General features: G+C 45.6%; 1 protein-coding gene across 1 annotated transcript in view; it reads right to left on the reverse strand.

Annotated features, from left to right (window-relative positions):
• HIC2 (HIC ZBTB transcriptional repressor 2) overlaps positions 1-16,941 on the reverse strand; it is a 70,954-nt gene extending 54,013 nt beyond the window's left edge. The window contains exon 1 of the mRNA XM_054289097.1: positions 16,851-16,941. The gene's annotated coding sequence lies outside the window, so the exon portion shown is untranslated. The remainder of the gene's footprint in view (positions 1-16,850) is intronic.
• Positions 16,942-17,424: the final 483 nt, after the last annotated feature.

Raw genomic sequence — 17,424 nt, forward strand, 5'->3', positions numbered from 1 at the left:
GTTAATTTAGTTGGAAGAGTAAGGATGAAAAAGAGAGTGCTATAATAACAGTAGCCTGTCCTGGCAGCAAAGTAAACTGTAACTGGAGTTTAGGTTCTCCTCCTAGTTCTCTACATCTGTCACACCACCTTGGCCAAATAATGCATCTGTTTGTGTCTCTGCTTCCTCTCTCCCCTTTAGCTGTACTATCTACTATCTACTATTATCTACTATTACTATCTACTATTATCTACTATCTACTACCATCTACTATTTAGACTGGAACATTCTTCCGGGAAGAGATTGTGCTGGTACAGCCCAGTGACAGCCTTAGGGTTCTGCAGTTCCTAAGCCAAAGATAGTCCAATTTACATAACACCAACTATGAAATCATGTATTCTCATGTAAATGCTTCTTCTGATGTCCTGAATCAGTCCATATGACAATGAAGAAACTGGGCAGTACAGATCCTTAATGTCCAACCCATCCCACAAGGACATATCATCACACAAAGCACCTCTGGGGAACAGGCAGAGTTAAAATCTTTCCATCCCAGTAGTGGGGAAAGACAAGATATCCTTCTCTTTAAATTTAACCCTCTCCCTTCCAAAGAATGCCTGGAATTTCCTAGCAGAGAGTAGAAGGCAAAGACTTGGCATGGGGCAAGACAGATAAGAGCAGTTGCCTTCTCTAGGTTTTGTTAACTCTGCATAATTGCTTAGGGCATGTGATGGTTAGGGGGAGACACATCTGCCAGAGACAGACTACAAATCACTAGGATGATTCCAAGCAAACAAAATCTGGTTTACAATGTGGTTGTGGTATATAAAACACCTCGGTAAAACTACAGTATAATTCAACTGCTGCAGTTTCATTTACAAAGCAAGGATGCAGTTTTCTCCCTCAAAGACTGGCATTTAGGATCACTCTGACATTGAATAAAGTCTTGGCAGTCCTCTGGGGCACAGGGTGAAGGTAGATTGTTGTTAGAAGTTTCTCTAAGCAAGCCATATTTAAATACCATGCTTTGCAAAAGGACCCATATTGCCTTGCCTGTGAATTCAGCTTCCTTTACCAGTTTAAAATCTGGGTCAAAGCAATTTGCTTACATTTGGAGTCCTTTCCCAAAATTAATGGTGCATGGTATTTGGAGCTGCAGATACAAGGATACTCTGCTATTATCTGCTCTGCATCATGCATCCACCATCTACGGTTTTCCTGCTAATCTTTGTTCACATGGACAGCCCACTCCTGCAGCAGTTGCACACTCAGCATCCTAATGATATTATTCTTGGCCATCCTGCTAAACTCACAGTGTAAGGTAGATGCACAGGAGTGAGCCCTGCTGGATTCTCAGCAGCTTTTAGATGGCACCAGATTACAGCTGGCCATGGGTAGAAGTTTTCATAAGCAGTGATGAAGTTCAGAGCTTTTCTATTCAAATAGGATGTTGACTACTACTGTCTCTTATCCCTTTCACTTCTGTGGTGATAATTAGGTTACCCAAATGTACTGGGCTCACATCAGAGCACTTGGAAGATCCAGTTAGTGCTCCATACAGCTGCCAGATTGCTTAGCTAAATTTCACACAGGGATCACACACAACAACGGTGACAGTTAATGTTTGTTTCACTTTGCCATTCAAGGAGGTACTTTTGGATTACTAATTTCTTTTATGACTTGGGTGCTGGCTAGTTCAGAGATTATTTTGTTGTATCTTGACAGGCAGTTGTTAGCCGGACCCTAAACCCTCAGCACACACATTTAAAGTCTCTCTGATCTGGAAATCTGGGTGGCATATCTGCTCAGGAGTCCCACCCAGAGTAAGGATCCTGCCCATGTTTATTTCAGTGTTCTTGAAAGAGGAAAGACAGAAAGGAAGGGAATAAAAAAGAATCCCAAAACCACAACACAAATTTGCCACTGAAGCTTACTGACAGAACTGACCTGCAAAGTACAAACAGTAACAGAGAATTATGATATCCACACTTTCTCATAGTACTACTTTGGGTATAACATATAATGTTTCCTTAATACAAACCACTTTGGAGTAACAATCAATGAAATACATTAAAATACAATAAAAATACTGGGTTTAGGATAAAAATGTGGTTCCAACCTATGGGCTTGTAAAGGAAAAGTCAGCAGAGGCTTACTCCTCTTGTAGGTAAATTCTGAAGTTTCATCCCCTTGTTCACAAGCCAGGCAGAATAAAAATATCCACCTACACTAAACCAAAGGGAGCCACTCATAACCCAGACACAACCACAACAGACATTCTCGACAGTCCTTGGCTTAATAGAACACTGCTTTGTGGTTATACCCACCACTAGGATTTCATCTTGCAAGTGCTAGCACGTTTAATTTATCCCAGGTCATACATCAAACATAATATTAAAATTTAAGATGGCATTTGAGATTCAGACTTTCTTCTGCAGTTTGAGTAGAGAGAACACAGTTGGGACTGTGGGTGCACAAGTATATTAATACATAAACACAAACCTGCAGCCATCACTCAAGAAAAACAATTGGTCTTTAAGAGGGGAAAAAAGTTGTAAAAAGAATCAATTCCATTAAATAGCTCTATAAATCAATTCCACCAAAAATCAATGGGAAACTACATCCACCATGTGCCAAGTAACTCCCACACATCAGGTGCAACTGTCCGTGACAGCGGCCACGCAGCAGCTCTGCCTGCCGGGAATCAGGCAGCCAAGGGCTGGAGCAAGAACCCCAGCATTGCCCATGCTGCCTTCCTGAGAGCCCTGGCACTGCCCAGGCTGCTCTTGTGCGAGCCCTGGCACTGCCCAGGCTGCTCTTGTGCGAGCCCTGGCACTGCCCATGCCGCCTTCCTTAGTGCACCAGCACTGCCCACACTGCTCTTCTGTGAGCCCTGGCACTGCCCAGGCTGCCCTCCTGAGAGCCCTGGCACTGCCCACACTGCTCTTGTGCGAGCCCTGGCACTGCCCAGGCTGCCCTCCCGCTCCTGCCATGGTGCCTTAGCCCTGCTGGCTCAGGGGGAGCTGCAGCCGAGGTCTCTGGGACAGCAGCTGCTCCCTGCCAAGGCCCATCTGCTCCTGGAGCCCATGCTGGGACCAGCCCACACTCAAAGAGCCATGGAAGCCCCACCTCCAGACACTGTGGTGGCAGTCCCACCTAAAAATCAGCCGAGGAAAGCTCAGGTTTCTTGTTAGAGCCAGGCATTTTACATGCCCAGGTGTGAAATGAAGCCTGACTTCAGGATTTTCCAGCAGGTTTTGTGGCACATCAGGCATCCCCAAAAGCTGACTTAGGCACAGGTACAGGGAAGGTGGGAGGGGAACATTAAGGATGTGGGGCCCAGCAGCATGCAGTCAGTCACATACTGCTTAAACAAATTACTTGGTTAAGCAGGAGTTCAGGAGTTCCACACTGTGTCACTCTTGCTAGTTCAGTGACTCCCACAGTGACTGTGCCAGGCCACTGTGCCCTCTCACTTTCAAAGTGCAGCTCAGTTGCATTTTCACATTTATAGGTGGTGGGTGCCCCTTCAATGACTGGGGAAACCCTTGGGGCTTTCATTTTGTGCTGGCAGCTCTCAAATGACTTTAGAAACAAAACCCCTGGGGCTTTTGTTCTGTGTGGCAGAGCAGAGAGGGCATGGAAGATTCTGGCTTTGTTAAAACCTGCAGAAAAATTCATGTCCTGTGTCTTCCCCTTCATGTGCTTCACATGTGCTGTCATGTCTCTGGGGCATTAGAGACAACACTGTTCAAGAAATTCAGACCTAGCATTTTTGCAACAGAAAAACTTGATGAGTTGGCCTCTGCTATTCAGCACTAAGTACCAAACCCCATTTTTTCCTGTTGTAACTGAATGTCAAGTGTACCTTGACAGTTACTGCACACAGAAACACTCATGTCTGGTATTATGCATGGATATTTTAAACAGAGAAAAAATGCACAGATGTGTATAACAAATAATGAACAATTTAATGAGAGGGCTCAGGACTGTCCCTGCAGGAAAGAAACTACTGCATCTCTCCAAGGCTCTGTGACCCAGCTGCGGGGATATGATCTCTAAATTGCATTTTTGATCTTGGGCCTGATCTTAGCAATCAGCACCCTCAGCTTACTGATTTCAGTGGGACTTGAGAGCATTTGATATCAAACCTTCCATCAGTCACAAGTTTTCCCTAGATGTAAGGACATGCAGTCTCTTAGAAAGCAAGACTTTGACATAGGCTGGAGGTTTGATGTCAAGAGTTAGTGCAAATTGTACAATCAGGGGCTTCAATCTAACCACTGGTATTTGGCAAGACAAGGCAGCAATACATTGAAGTCTGTCTCTTTTGAATTATTCCTTAAAACTCTGTCATATGACTCTTCTGCTCCAGAAGAATTAATCAAATATTTAAAAGTATACTAAGGGAAGCTGAAGGCCATTGTCAAGAGAACAGCCAGATTTTCCTGCAATTAACAGTGGAAGTTCCTCATTTTCCCTGTTCCTAAATGCATCTGCAGTGATACTTCGTTTAGTGGGATTTCAATTTCATACAAGTCAGAAAAAAAAATATTTGTGGCAAGTGACCTTGAAGTATTATAATAAGGAAGAGCATTTGCAGGGAGTTTTGAAAGACAGATCCTGTTCTAAAGAGAATATCCATGCACAAACAGATGCCACACCAACACTTACAAGGATGTAACTTGCAACTATTTGGTGGCTCTCCGAAGTTCTGCAGTAGCTTACAGTGAAGAAATTACTGTTGTATTTGTGAAGGACAGCCCAAAGCAAGGTGTTAAATTTGTGTGGAAGGAGACAGAGAAAACAGACAGGAATAAACGCAGCCCAGGGAACAAGGAGATTACAGTGATACAACAAATATGTAGGAATGGTTGGAAAAAGCAAGTATGTGCACAACTGGGGAAGAAGAAAAGAATCCCACAGGTTGGATAACCAAAGCATAAATTTCAATAAGCAGACACTATTGACTAGGAGTTGAAGTCAGCACAGGGATCTGAAGTGTCAACTTATATTTAAAGACTACCATAGTTAAAATCATAAGCCAAATTGCACAAGAGGCAAATGAGATGAATTGAAAGATTAAGCTATGGAAATTGACTCAGAGGATTGTAAGGATCTTTTATTTTTAAATCCTGCTCCTGAACTCTTTTTTACTCAGAGAAAAAAAAAATCTTAAATCCCATTTCCTGCCAGTATAGGGCTAAAATGTTAACACCATATTTCATAACAGTTAACGTGAAACAGGATTACTGTGCTGACTTGTTCTTGAAGAGCAAATACACTCTGCAAACTAGATTGGGAAGGAGGTAGATTTCTTTCTGACAAATCCGCTGACAAGAAGCAGGACAGAGAAAACATATTTTTCTCTGTGACTTCTGGGGATGAACAGAATTTTAAAGTCTGTTGTCCTCGGTAGCATTAATGTACTCTTCAGTTGGACTTTTTTTTGTTCAGTTACTCACTATAGAGACTGACTTACTATGAATAACCATGCTTTTCTTTCCTACTCAGATGAAGTGCTTACACTCTTTTCAATGAAAGCAAAAGAAATGCCTTGTTAACCTTAAGTTTAAAATAAGCTAGAAAGATCATACAAAGAAATCCAATGACCCATCAGAAGGAATAACTTCTTAATAGCAACCAGGCAACTGCCTCCTAAGAAAAATAAAGATTCAAACCCCTAGCCAAGCAGACTTGCCAGCCAGAGCCTTCCCTGCCACCGCAGTGTGTCTGGGACTTCCCTGTGTCAGAGCCTTTTACACGGAGAGCACTTAGGCAGCGAGTGTGTGACACATCCAGTGAGGCTCAGAATGTCTTGCCTGTTTTCTCTTGAGCCTCTGAACTGTGACCTCAAAGCAAATGAATCTGAGAAGAAAATACATTAATCAGGCATTCACTGAGCCAGGCTCTGGGTTTTTAAAGCAGGGATCTGAATCAGCTATATCGCCTCCCACTTCTTTCCTGATACAATTAGTCAGCATCTGCCCCGGCAGCCAACCCGCTGCCTCTCAGAGGGGGGGACAGGCAGCTGCAACTCCCTTGCCCACTGCTACTTCCAAGCAGGCTGCAGAAGCACAGAACAGCCTCTGAATTCTGGCTGGTGAAGGTTAGCATCCCTTCCCTGTGCTCAGGGGAATGAGAGGAGCTGAGAACAGCCACCACTTCCAGCCTCTTTTGTTTCCTGCTCCAGCCCAAGTGCAGGTTCAGACGTGTCCCAGCAACACCTCTCCCACATTGGGCCAAGGCCATGCCAGCTCCACACACCTGTTGGAGGCTTCCCCACATTTTAAGGGAATCCCCAGAAGGGGATTTGCAGGTGCTGCACTCCCTTCAAAGAGTGCAGGCAACAAATCATCCTGGGAAATTGGACCCAAAGCATTCAATGTGGCCCTCTGACCTTTTCCAAAATGTTCTCAGCCCACCAGGCTGGCAGGACTGAACTTTACAGCTAAGGGTTTTGAAAGAAGCATGTGCTTTTAAAATCCAGTTGAATTTTTGCTAGGAGAACTTTACAAAGGCATCATTAGTGTATCCACAGGAGTTTTGCAATTTTAGGTTACAGGTGATTACAGCAAATAAACAGGCATGCAAGTCAGGGTCGGAAGCGGGCTTCTACTTAGAGCTGCCTCACCAGGCAGCTGGAAAATAAATAAACCCCCCAAGCAGTTCTGTTTTACCCAACAGCTCTAAGGCTCCAGCCCCACTCCTAGGGCTGGGTTGTGCAAGCTCTTACTCCAGCAGTCACACCGAGTTCAAGCAAAGTGCCTGAGTAAGCATTTGCAGAATCTGACCCCCCCAGCCAGTTATCTATACAGCACCTATTTGGGCCTTGCACTGCAAGCTCTTTAGCTGGGGACATGGTCTGGAAGTATATTGTCAGCTGCAATGGGCTTTATCTCCATTTACAGCAGTAAATCTAATTTTTGGTGCCAAGTGCAGCGTTAGCCTCACAATGACATCTATTAAAGACATTTTGCCCTGAATACTGATCTGACCAACAACCAGTTTGCACTGTTTGTATTTTTATTTTATTACAAAAGCACCATGTTCATATTATCTTTCCACTTCTCTTATTTCAAGCTTTTTCTTAAAATACAGTACAACAGCACTGAATTACAGAAATCCCACACTCTGGCATTACATGGATTTCACTTCAGATGCTGCCATCCTTCCTTCCCTGAAGTTAAAATTAAAGCAACAGACTTGACTGGTTAGTCTCCAGTAGTGTGTAAGTTTAGCAGAGGCAGACTTGTTTCCTCTGTGCCATCAGGAGCATTCCTGATGGCCACCCAGCCCCTTCTCCCCTGCCAAGACACAGAGGAGGCCTGGCACAGCATGGAGCCGTTCTTATGGGGGAAAAAAAATTGCAAGTTCCCCTGAAATGCTGCATCCTGCATGCCTCAAAGGACAGCTGCTACCTTCTCACTTACAAAAATGTGACCCCAGCCAGTCAATCTACAGCACTAATGCTGTCAGATACCCTCCCACTCACCACTTCTGATGGTCAAAGCCATTGAAATGCAGTGACTTCCCCTGTGCCTCAAAAGGGGATGTGCTTTGCTTTTGCTCCAGGAAGTTTTAGGGAGGGTGCTTTGGGTTTTGCAGTTTTTGGTGAGGGTACAACCCAAGCTGTTTTAGGTAAACACGGAGGTAGCAGGAGTCCATGTGTAACCACAGAGGAAGCGAGCACAAATAGGCAAATGTTCTCAATAATGGCAGTGCAGATGCACATGGAAACTTGCTTGAACTCACTTGGACTCCTTTCCCCCTTTCTTGTCCAACCAGTTAAAGGATAGGGAACACCCCAAGCCTCTGGCATATGGTATTAGATGCTCTGGGCATTAGGTAGAAAACTGGTAAGTCTTTTGAAATGGAACAGTTGGTGTCATGTAGCAGAGGTCCCACTTCATATGAACTCTCAAAATTTAGAAAGGAGAAGGAGGTTTTGTTTATTACAAGTGAAACAGAGAAACTGAGGTGTTTAATCAGTCCTTTGCCTCTAATGGGAGTGGAAGGGTTTGTTGGTTTGCTGGGCTGTGGCCGTGGCTTCTGTTCCGTTAAGGAAGAACTCTTCTGCAGGTTTCAGAAAGCCATATAAACATCTCAGAAAAGGTTACATGAATATGCCAGAGACATAACTTCAAGTCACAGATTACTAATTATGAAAGCATTGTGAGATCTTTGAGTTGACAGGATGTCTTTTCTGGATAGGCACATATTTGAATTCCATACTCCAATGATCAGTGTTTCAGCAGGACCCTTAAAATATATTTTCCTTCCATGACTGTCCTCTATGGTTAGTTACACCTCCATGCATGATTTCAAGTACTACAGCTCTATCAGAAGTACTAGTTTTCTCTGCATCTGGTTCCACTTGCAAGACTCTGAATTATTAGTATGGCATTCAGCTTGAAATCCTCTTGCACAACTAACAGGGTGAAATATTAGAAAACAGCAGTTACTATTGTTATTTTCTGTTCATTAAATTCTAGTGGAAATTCAGCCCATCTTCAAAATACCATGGCTTTACATAGGCAGAGGTGAAGAGGTACAGACATGTGAAATTATTTTTCCAGATTCAAACAACCCATCCGTGGCAAACAAATTCTCATACCCAGTTCTGTTTTAGCCACCAAAACAGAGATTGTCAGAATGATGCTGATGGTCCTCTCTCTGCACTCAGGTCACTTTTTCCCTCACTCAGGAGCTGAGGAATATCAATTCAACAATTAAACCCATCACCTTACAAACAACCAGGAACTGGGAGACCCAGCCTGACTGGAATAAACCAGCTGACTACAGCTGCTAAAAAGAGGTCCACACTTGGGCAAATACTCAAGACATTCCTTCTCCAAGGCACCACCCATAATAACAGGCCAACAGTCTCAAACACCTCTGCATTTGGATGGATATGCAGAACCGCATACATTAAACTGCTTTTCTTGGAGTTCATTTCAGAATGCTGCCAGCTTGTAAACAGCAGAGTCAGTTTTGCTGCCAACACAATTTCTACCTAGAGCAAACGGAAGTGCTTTTCCAAGAATTTCCAAGACTGTTGCGTCACGCCGTGCGCTGGCATTGCACCATGCAGCCGCGGAGGGAAGACACAAAAATACAAGCTGCTGCTTGGTGCATCCTGAAGGGAATTATTTAGAGGCATTTACTTATTTTCAGGAAGAGACTGACAGTGCAGAACAGACCTTCCAAAAACTCCCAGTGCTCCCTGCAGGGGAATATAGTCTCATTAATACTTTCAGTGCTGTAGCAAAAAAAAGTTATTTTTATAGCTGACATGTTTCAATTTTCATTGCAATTTTGAAAGCCTTGTTTGATAAGGTACAGTGGAGACTAAGAAATGTAGCATTTCTGAATGACTAGAGAGATTTCTTCTTTAGCCTCCCTCCCCCGTCATGGGTTTTGCAAAATCCTAAAGCATCAGTCCTTTGGCAACTTTACCATTTTGAAGCTTTATTAGAATTATGTGTATGATGACAGCATTTACAGAGTGTTGCTAGGGTCAGGGTCCCATTATGCAAACTTTTAAATATGATGAGCATTTATAAGATAAATACACAAAACAAACCAAGGACATCATATTCTTCATACTTTAAAGATGAAGAAAACGGAACTTGCTTAACTTCCTTCATGACCATAGCATGGAAAGTTTAAATCGGGGATGGAAGCAGAGTTCCTTGGAACACAAGCTCAGCCAGAAGAATTAAATGTGGGCAAATATTCAACCACTGCATCAGTTAATAAAAGGAAACGCATATAACCAAGCTTTCTGGGTAAAACTTTTCAAGTCATACTTTACATTACTTTTAAAAAACACTCAGCCAAACATCACTCTGCTGACATCTGAAGAATTTCAAGAGAACTGTCACTCTCATGCCAAAATTCCCTTTATTGAGCATTCTGGTAGTATGGTTCTGGCTATCTACACTTCATAGCTGTGCACACAGATTTATGATTTTTAGTGCATTCCTTGCAATCTACAACTTTGGTAGATATATTCCCTGCCTAGAAGGACATCCATGTTTTTCTTTGAAGACTGGGCATAATCATGTCATTAATATCACATTATCAAATAACATTTCAGCTGCCTAGAAAAGAACAAAGAGCTTTTTTCAAGGACTTGAGGAGTTTGATCCACATGAGGACTGTTCTGGATACTTTATATGGGTAAACAGAAACTAGGAATACCAAAGCACCTTACCCATGAGGGATAGGGGAAACAACATTACATAAAACCAGCACAAGTTTAAGTCTCACTATACACTGTCATAATTTCAAACCTTCTTTTAAACAGGTCTTGTTTTAAAAAAGCATTCTTCAATTATATGTCTTTCCTGGTGAAGTTTTGAGGACAATTTGTCCCTCCACAGAAAAAGCCACTACTTTACTGCTCTGGGCAGTTAACTAACCCTGTGCACCAGGAGCCTCTTGCAAAGGGACAGAGAGGCTGTTTTTTCAGTTTAGTTCAATAACCACTTCTTTCAGACTGCAGAGAGCAACTGAGATTTGAGGAGGGGCAGAAGGGCAGGAAAGCTGACTTCCCTCCAAATGAAAACTAGGTGTTAGAAACTACTATCTGCTAGTTCCAAACTCAGAAATAGCAACAAAAGTAGAAAATAATCTGTTCACTTTTGCTCAAAGAACACTTCCTTGGCTTTGCGTTTAAATTGGAGCTGAATAAAAATCACAGAATATGTCATAAAGGAAGCGACTTCAGGAGGTCATCAGAAAGCATTTTGATCAGAAAGTATTTTACAAATATTTTTATTTAACACTTCAAAATCTTCAGGTTTAACATTTCATTGAATTTAATGCTATATAAGAAGTTTCTTGAGTCACTTCTCAGAAACAATAACATGGTAAATTAATTTTGTTTCTGATTTGCATGTTGAATCATAGCCTGAATGTGTTAACCCTGTCCTTCTGCTTAACATGAAATTTACTTTAAAGTTATCTTAGTTGCACATCAACATGTTTTGAAAGGTACAGAGCAGCAAGATCCAGTCTTTCTACTGGAGAGTAACTACCACATAGACAAACAAGCAAGCTTTAAAATAAGGTTTCTTGTTGGCCGAATTCAATTCTCAGTTAAAACTGGCAATGCAAATTACTCTATTCTGTTCTTTATCAAACAAGAGAAAAGATTTCCAAACTGTCAGACTTGCTGGTGGCATCTTGACAGCAGATGGAAATGCAGTAAGTGCATGGCAGTGTCTACTGCCACTACATGGCAGCGTCTTTATGTGACTCCAAGAAAACTGAATCCCCTGACTGAATGGCTCTTTATCCAACAGGAAATGAGCACACATTTAGGGGAAGGAATCTGCTGTGCACCCCTGTCATCTTAAACGGGTCCAGGGATGAATGGGACCAGCCCAGCATGAAGAGCAGTCAGGTTGTTTACCATGAGGCCTCTCCCCAGTCACTCCATCGTGTATCTCTTTTCACACCCATGGCAAAGGACTGATTTGAAGGCAATTTTATCTTGCACAGTGTTTGGTTCAGTGGGGGAGGGGAGTGGATAGGGCAAACTGATGTATTATGGAAAGCCATCCCCTCTTCCTTTACCCAGGGGACTGAAGGACAGCAAATGCCTCAGGCCAGCACACTGACATGAAATGTTTCCTACCTCCCATCCAGAACCTGGGTGAGGACAACACTGACACATTTTCCCATCCAGTATCTAAAGCTGGAACAACAAGAGGGGCTGTTCCTAACTCCTGCATAGATCCCTCAGAACACCTAGCAATAGAATCAAGAAGTTTGCCCTGTTTTCAGGGATGCTTTCTTTGTGAGGGATCCCTGGTGACTGTTTTGAGCAGGAAACCAATCCCTGCACTTCTTTAAACTTTTCTTAGTGCCAGTTGAAGACTCAGACCCTTCTTCTCCCAGCTTAGCTGTCAGTGCATGTCTTCTGACAGTTTCTGCAGGACAGCTCAGTTTGTCTTTTCTCCATTAGAGAGAGTAAGTGAAGGAAGCTTCTACAATTGGTCCATTTCCAAATGCCTGCTTGAGGTTTTTAGTTGAAAAGATCACTCTTTAGCCCCTTCAAATCCGCAGGGTGCACATCCGAAAATGTGATATAATACATATGTAATCCTGGATAAACTCCATTCCCCACCCCTTTCCATTAAGTAAAGTCAGTAACTAGAATCCCTGTTTAGGATTTGTGATTACAAGGATCACAGTCTGCCCTACCCTGGTCAAACAATACGGGCTCTAGGAAAGCATGAGAGCCATCATTTCAATAAAGCAAAACCCTGTTGCTTCCACTCCAGAACAGCTGACTTGAAGTGCATGCTAGGCTGTGCTTATTAACAAAATGAGAAATCTGATACATAGAAAGAAAACACTATGTGAGGATTAATCCTGGATTGCAGTTTGTGGCCAGCACTGGGCCATCATCCAAACATAGATGAAAAAGAACAGAATTTCTCCCACCTGTCACTCTACAGCAGGTACAGCTACTGCTGTGTTGTAGGCTCATCCTTTACAGCTATTGTAACAACTCATTTTGTATCAGCTTAAAATTCAGGATTGACCTCACCGTCTCATTTCTTCCTTGTTTTGTGGGAGCCAGCACTGGAGGGTGAATTTTCTTTCCAGGAATTACAAACAAGCGTGAGTAACTTACAAGTTTGGACAGCTAGCACAATACACGTATGCTTCAAGGAAAGAAACCCAGCTTAAAACCAGCTGGAACCTGGAGATTAACTGAACAAGAAACTACAACTCTCAGGAACATCTTTTTAACATTGTCCTGCTGCTTTTGAGAGAAGTAAGCACACTGTCACTGCTGATTGCAAGAGACCTGAACAAACCAATGCAGTTTCTTTGCCAATGAGCTCCTGCACAGCAGAGTGAAATCCCTATTGCAATGCATTGTCCTTGCTCCCGATAGTACAGCAAGACAAAAACCAATGTAAGAAGGCCTAATGGCTCAGTCACTGGTGTTCAATAACACCAAACCAAAGAAGTCATCTTTATTTTTTTTTTAAATATATTCTCCTGCTTATGGTTGGGTTGACACACTGTTGTTGCAATGCCACAGCTGAGCCCTGTTAATTTTTCTCCAAGCCCAGCAGGGAAGGCATGTCTGCTGATGCTGAAATGGGCCCTTCCCATTGAGCCTCGCCTGTCACAATGCAGCCAATATAATGGCTATGGCACAAATGTGATTCTGCTTTCTTCCACTCCAACACCACATTTGCTGCAGCACTGAAATGTCACTTTGTGGCAATGTTCTTCCCTGGCTGTTGGCAGAAGCTGCAGTGTTGTTCGTGCACTTTATCAGTCAGATTTGGTTAGGGTATGGGAATCCTGGTTTTCTGTAGAGAAAACATGGCAACCTCTTCCTACCAATAGCTCTGGCTGTCGAGCTGTGATATGTTCATCAGACTGGATGACAGGGTTAAATGCTGCAGTCAGCAAAAACACTTCTGATAGGAAGGCAAATGCACCTCGGTTTTCAAACATCATCCCATTTCCCTACATCTATCATCAAAAAAGGCAGCAGGGGCTCAAAGAATAGCCACATACTATTTTCTGCAAGGTCAGAGGAGTGCACAACATACACTTTATGTTTGGCAGCTCTTAATTACTATGGGCTGTAAAGATGCTAGAAAACGACAACTCTCATTGCAAGATCTGCTGTTCACAACTTCAAATTTCATGCTGTGATCACCAATTTTGGGCTGTGGTGGCTGTTTTAGAGAGTTTAAATCCATTACACAGCCAAACTGCTTAGCATTATGTTGTTTTCTAGTTATTTTAAACAACTAATCAAAATAAATTGAACATGTACCCTTCTGGAACAAGGCCTCTCACCTTCTCTTTCTCTCCTCTCTCCCCCCACCCCTTGTCACACATTGGCTTCTGCCAAACAATTCAGCACTGACACTACATCACATCACGTGATACCAAGTGCTTCAAGCATCTTGCAATACTTATTACTATCTACACATCCATAAGTCATTCCACCCAGAAATGTGAATACTAACATGAGCTATTTCCTTATGCATTAAAGATTTAGAGCTCTCCCAGATCCTTGGAAGAAGCTTGTCCCCTGAAATACTGAAAAATCATCCCTTTTATGTGTGTGTCTCATCTGCATTTCACGTAGATTAGGAAGCATGACAGAAGGAAAACCTGCCATATTCTCATACTCTCCCATTCCTCCTGCTTACGCTCCTGCGGCCACACAAGTCTGTTGTGATTAAGCAATGGATTTTAGATGTCAAAGAACGAGGCACTTACACAGGGTGTCCTTACCCATGTTAGAATGGAAAGTAACAAATGTAAGAGGTTGCTTATTCTTAATGCTGATCTCCTCCAGAGCTAAAATGATATGTCAGTAGCAGGTGTCAAGTTTGAAGACCCCCCCCCTCTTTTTTTTTTTTTTTAATAAATATAACAAAGGGCACACAGATTTGACCTAATGGGTCAACCATCAAAAGTTAAACTGATTTAAATAATTAGACCTAGAATGTCAGGCACCACTGCAAATAATTGCTCCTAATGCTTTTAGGATTAGATTGCTAATGAAAAGGCGCAAAAAGGAGGCCATTTGCAGTTGTGGAAATAAGTCAATTTTCTTTCCATATGTCATTTTCCTCATGTAGATTTGCTGTGAAATCTTAAGGAGTCATTTACAGCTTTCCCTCCAGAGCTGCTGTAGTATATACAATAGTTCTGAGTAATAAAAAATAGCAATAAGTCATCTTGAAATATTAGTTGTTTATACACTGTATTTATCAAGCATAGCAAACATCTGCTCATAGTTCTGACATTTTCCAATGAAAGTGACTATTGCATATTGTTTTCCCCTTAATTTCTGGAAAAACATGGGCCATTCAAATATAAACAGCATTCCACAACAAATTTAAACCAGTTTTGGTCAAAGGACAGTTCATGAGCAGAATGTAATTCTGATGCTCTTAACTGGTTTCTGGCTGCTCTCTCAGATTTATTCTAACAACTGAGTATACCCTGAGTGATTTCGTTAACCGTCTGCTAAAACACTGGGTTCCATATATAATTCACTAATTCTGTGTAAAGGTGTGTATACCCCCGCCCCACTCGCAGATTCTAACGCCAAGTTACCCGTCTCTGGAAGCGCCCAGGCCGCCCGAGTTCTCAAAGGTTGCGGATTTCGCAGCAGAAAGATTCGAGCGCCCAGACCCCGTGCGCACATCCGCGTTCCCCGGGCGGCGGCGGGGCCGGGCACGGTGTCCGGAGCCCCCGGGAGGAGCGCGGCTGGCGGCCCCGATAACGGGGGGCGCGCCGAGAGCCGCCCGCCGCCGCCGTGCCCACTTCCACCTGGGACCCGGCCAAGCAGAAGTCAATAATTGACTTCCCCGCCGGCTCTCGCCCCGTACCAAAGGGGCCGGGCGCGGGCTGGGCGCTGCGGGCACCAAGGGGCTCCCGGGCCGCGCACCGCGCTGGGGGCCGGCACGCAGCCTCCCCCGCCCCCACTCCCCCCGCCGGCTTCGCTTTGCTTTTAAATGCAACCAGAAAAACACAAAAAGCCCGGCTTCCCCCGCCGCCGAGCTGGCACCGGCACCGGCGCGCCGGGAGATGCAGAGCCCGGTCCGGCTCCGCGGCGCCGTGCTCCCGGGACCGGGCAGCCGCGAGCAGCAACCAGCCCTCTCGGTTCCCTCAATTGCGATGTCGAGCGCCTCGGCAATAATCCTGCCAGCCTGGACGTACAATTTCTTTTTTTTTTTTTTTTTTCAAACCGAGTGGACAGCTCTACGCTGGCTAGCGCGGCCGGGGAACGTGCATTTCCTGCGGGGCACAAAGCCGGCGGGCAGGGTCCGGGGAGCCCCTGGCCGCGGGAGGGTGCGCGATCCTGCTCCGTCCATTGCGTCCGAGATGGGGCCGTAACAAAAGCCAGAGACCCGCAGCGACGGGCAGAGCGAGCGGGACCGGCGGGTCCTTCCCTCCGCGATCCCGAGCGGCCGAGGGGGGCGGCGGGGAAGGGGGGAGCCAGGGCAAAAGTTCACCGCGGTCCCGGTAGGGCAGGGGGTGCTCGGTGGGGCTGGGGCCGGCGCTGGGGTTGGGGGATGCCGGCCTGGTTCGTCGCCTCGCAGCCCGGCGGATGGACCGCGGGGGGCGGGAAGGAGGCGATGCAAGTCCCGGGAGCCCCCTTTCCTGCCCTCTCCTCTACAATGCGGCCAGATCCCCGGCACAAACACGCCCCCCGGCACCCCGGGGCTCCGCTCCCTCCTTTCGGGGAAAAAATAAAATCAAATAAAATACAATACGGCTCACTTGAAGGGACGAGTGGGGATGGGGAGCAGGCGGCTGCTCCGGGGCCGGTCAGCCCCACGCCGGCCGGCCCTGGCGGGCAGCAGCTGCGGCCCCCCGGCCCGACCCCACTGCCGCCGGGGAAGGGGCAGCGCACACCCGTGCGCGCACACACAAATGGCACGGGAGGAGGGGAAAGTTTCCAGCCGCTTCAACCAAATAGCCAACATTTGCAAGCTCCAGACAGGCACGGTGGCCGGCACACCGATGCACGCCCCGGCCCCCGAAGCAACGGGGCAGCGCGCCCGGAGAGCGAGGGGAGGGGGCCCGGGGCACGGAGAGAGGGGGGCAAGAGCAGAGAAACCATCTCGGGTTTTTCAATGGAAGTACCGCCGGTGCCGGGCACGGTTGATGTAGGGCAGGGAACAACAAGGGGACACCCCCGCCACCCCGGCGACTCTCCCGAGCGGACCCGTGCAGATGGGCAGATCACCGGGGCTGCAAATAAAGAGCGGGGGAGCGGGGCTGGGCTGCACCGCGGAGCCCGGCAGCGCCCGACCGCCCCGCGGGACCCGCGCCCCCGCCCGCGCCCCGCGCCGCGTTACCTTCTTATTGCATCTGGAGCAGCAGCTTTTCTTCCCTTTCCCCTCTCCTCCTCTCCCTCTCCTGTCCTCTCGGTTTATACCAGCCTGTTCCTCATCTCACAGCCTTCCTCCCAGCGCCATCTTGCAAGCTTGTGACGTTGGGAGCCGCTCACCCCTGACCCACATTTGAATAGAAGCCAAAATGAAAAAAAGAAGAGAGAGCGAGGGAGAGAGGAGAGAAAGAGGGGAAAGAAGAAGAAGAAAGAGCGGAACAAGGAGAGGCAGGGGAAGCAGCAGCTAAGCAAGTGCTGTGCCAGTGTGGAACAGCATCGGCTCTGCTCCCTTGCCAGCTAGTTTAGTAATAAGCAATTTCCTGCTTTTGCAATAAATGTTGCCGCGGCGGGGCTGGGAAAGGGACGGGGATCTGAGCAATTCCCACCGAGGGACCAGGGCTTCCCCCACCCCGAGCCGCCCCCCTTTCCCTGCCACCCACACCCCGAAACCCAGCCCGGAGCCTGACCACTGCCTCCCGGCAACCCAAATACTGCTGCTCCCTCCCAGGTTTTGAGCAATGAAAAAGGCATTTATTAAGATT

Source organism: Melozone crissalis, unplaced genomic scaffold (genome assembly GCF_028551555.1).
Source record: "Melozone crissalis strain CALT ecotype California unplaced genomic scaffold, PUWL_Pcris_2 ptg000063l_1, whole genome shotgun sequence".
NCBI classification, from domain to species: Eukaryota; Metazoa; Chordata; class Aves; order Passeriformes; family Passerellidae; genus Melozone; species Melozone crissalis.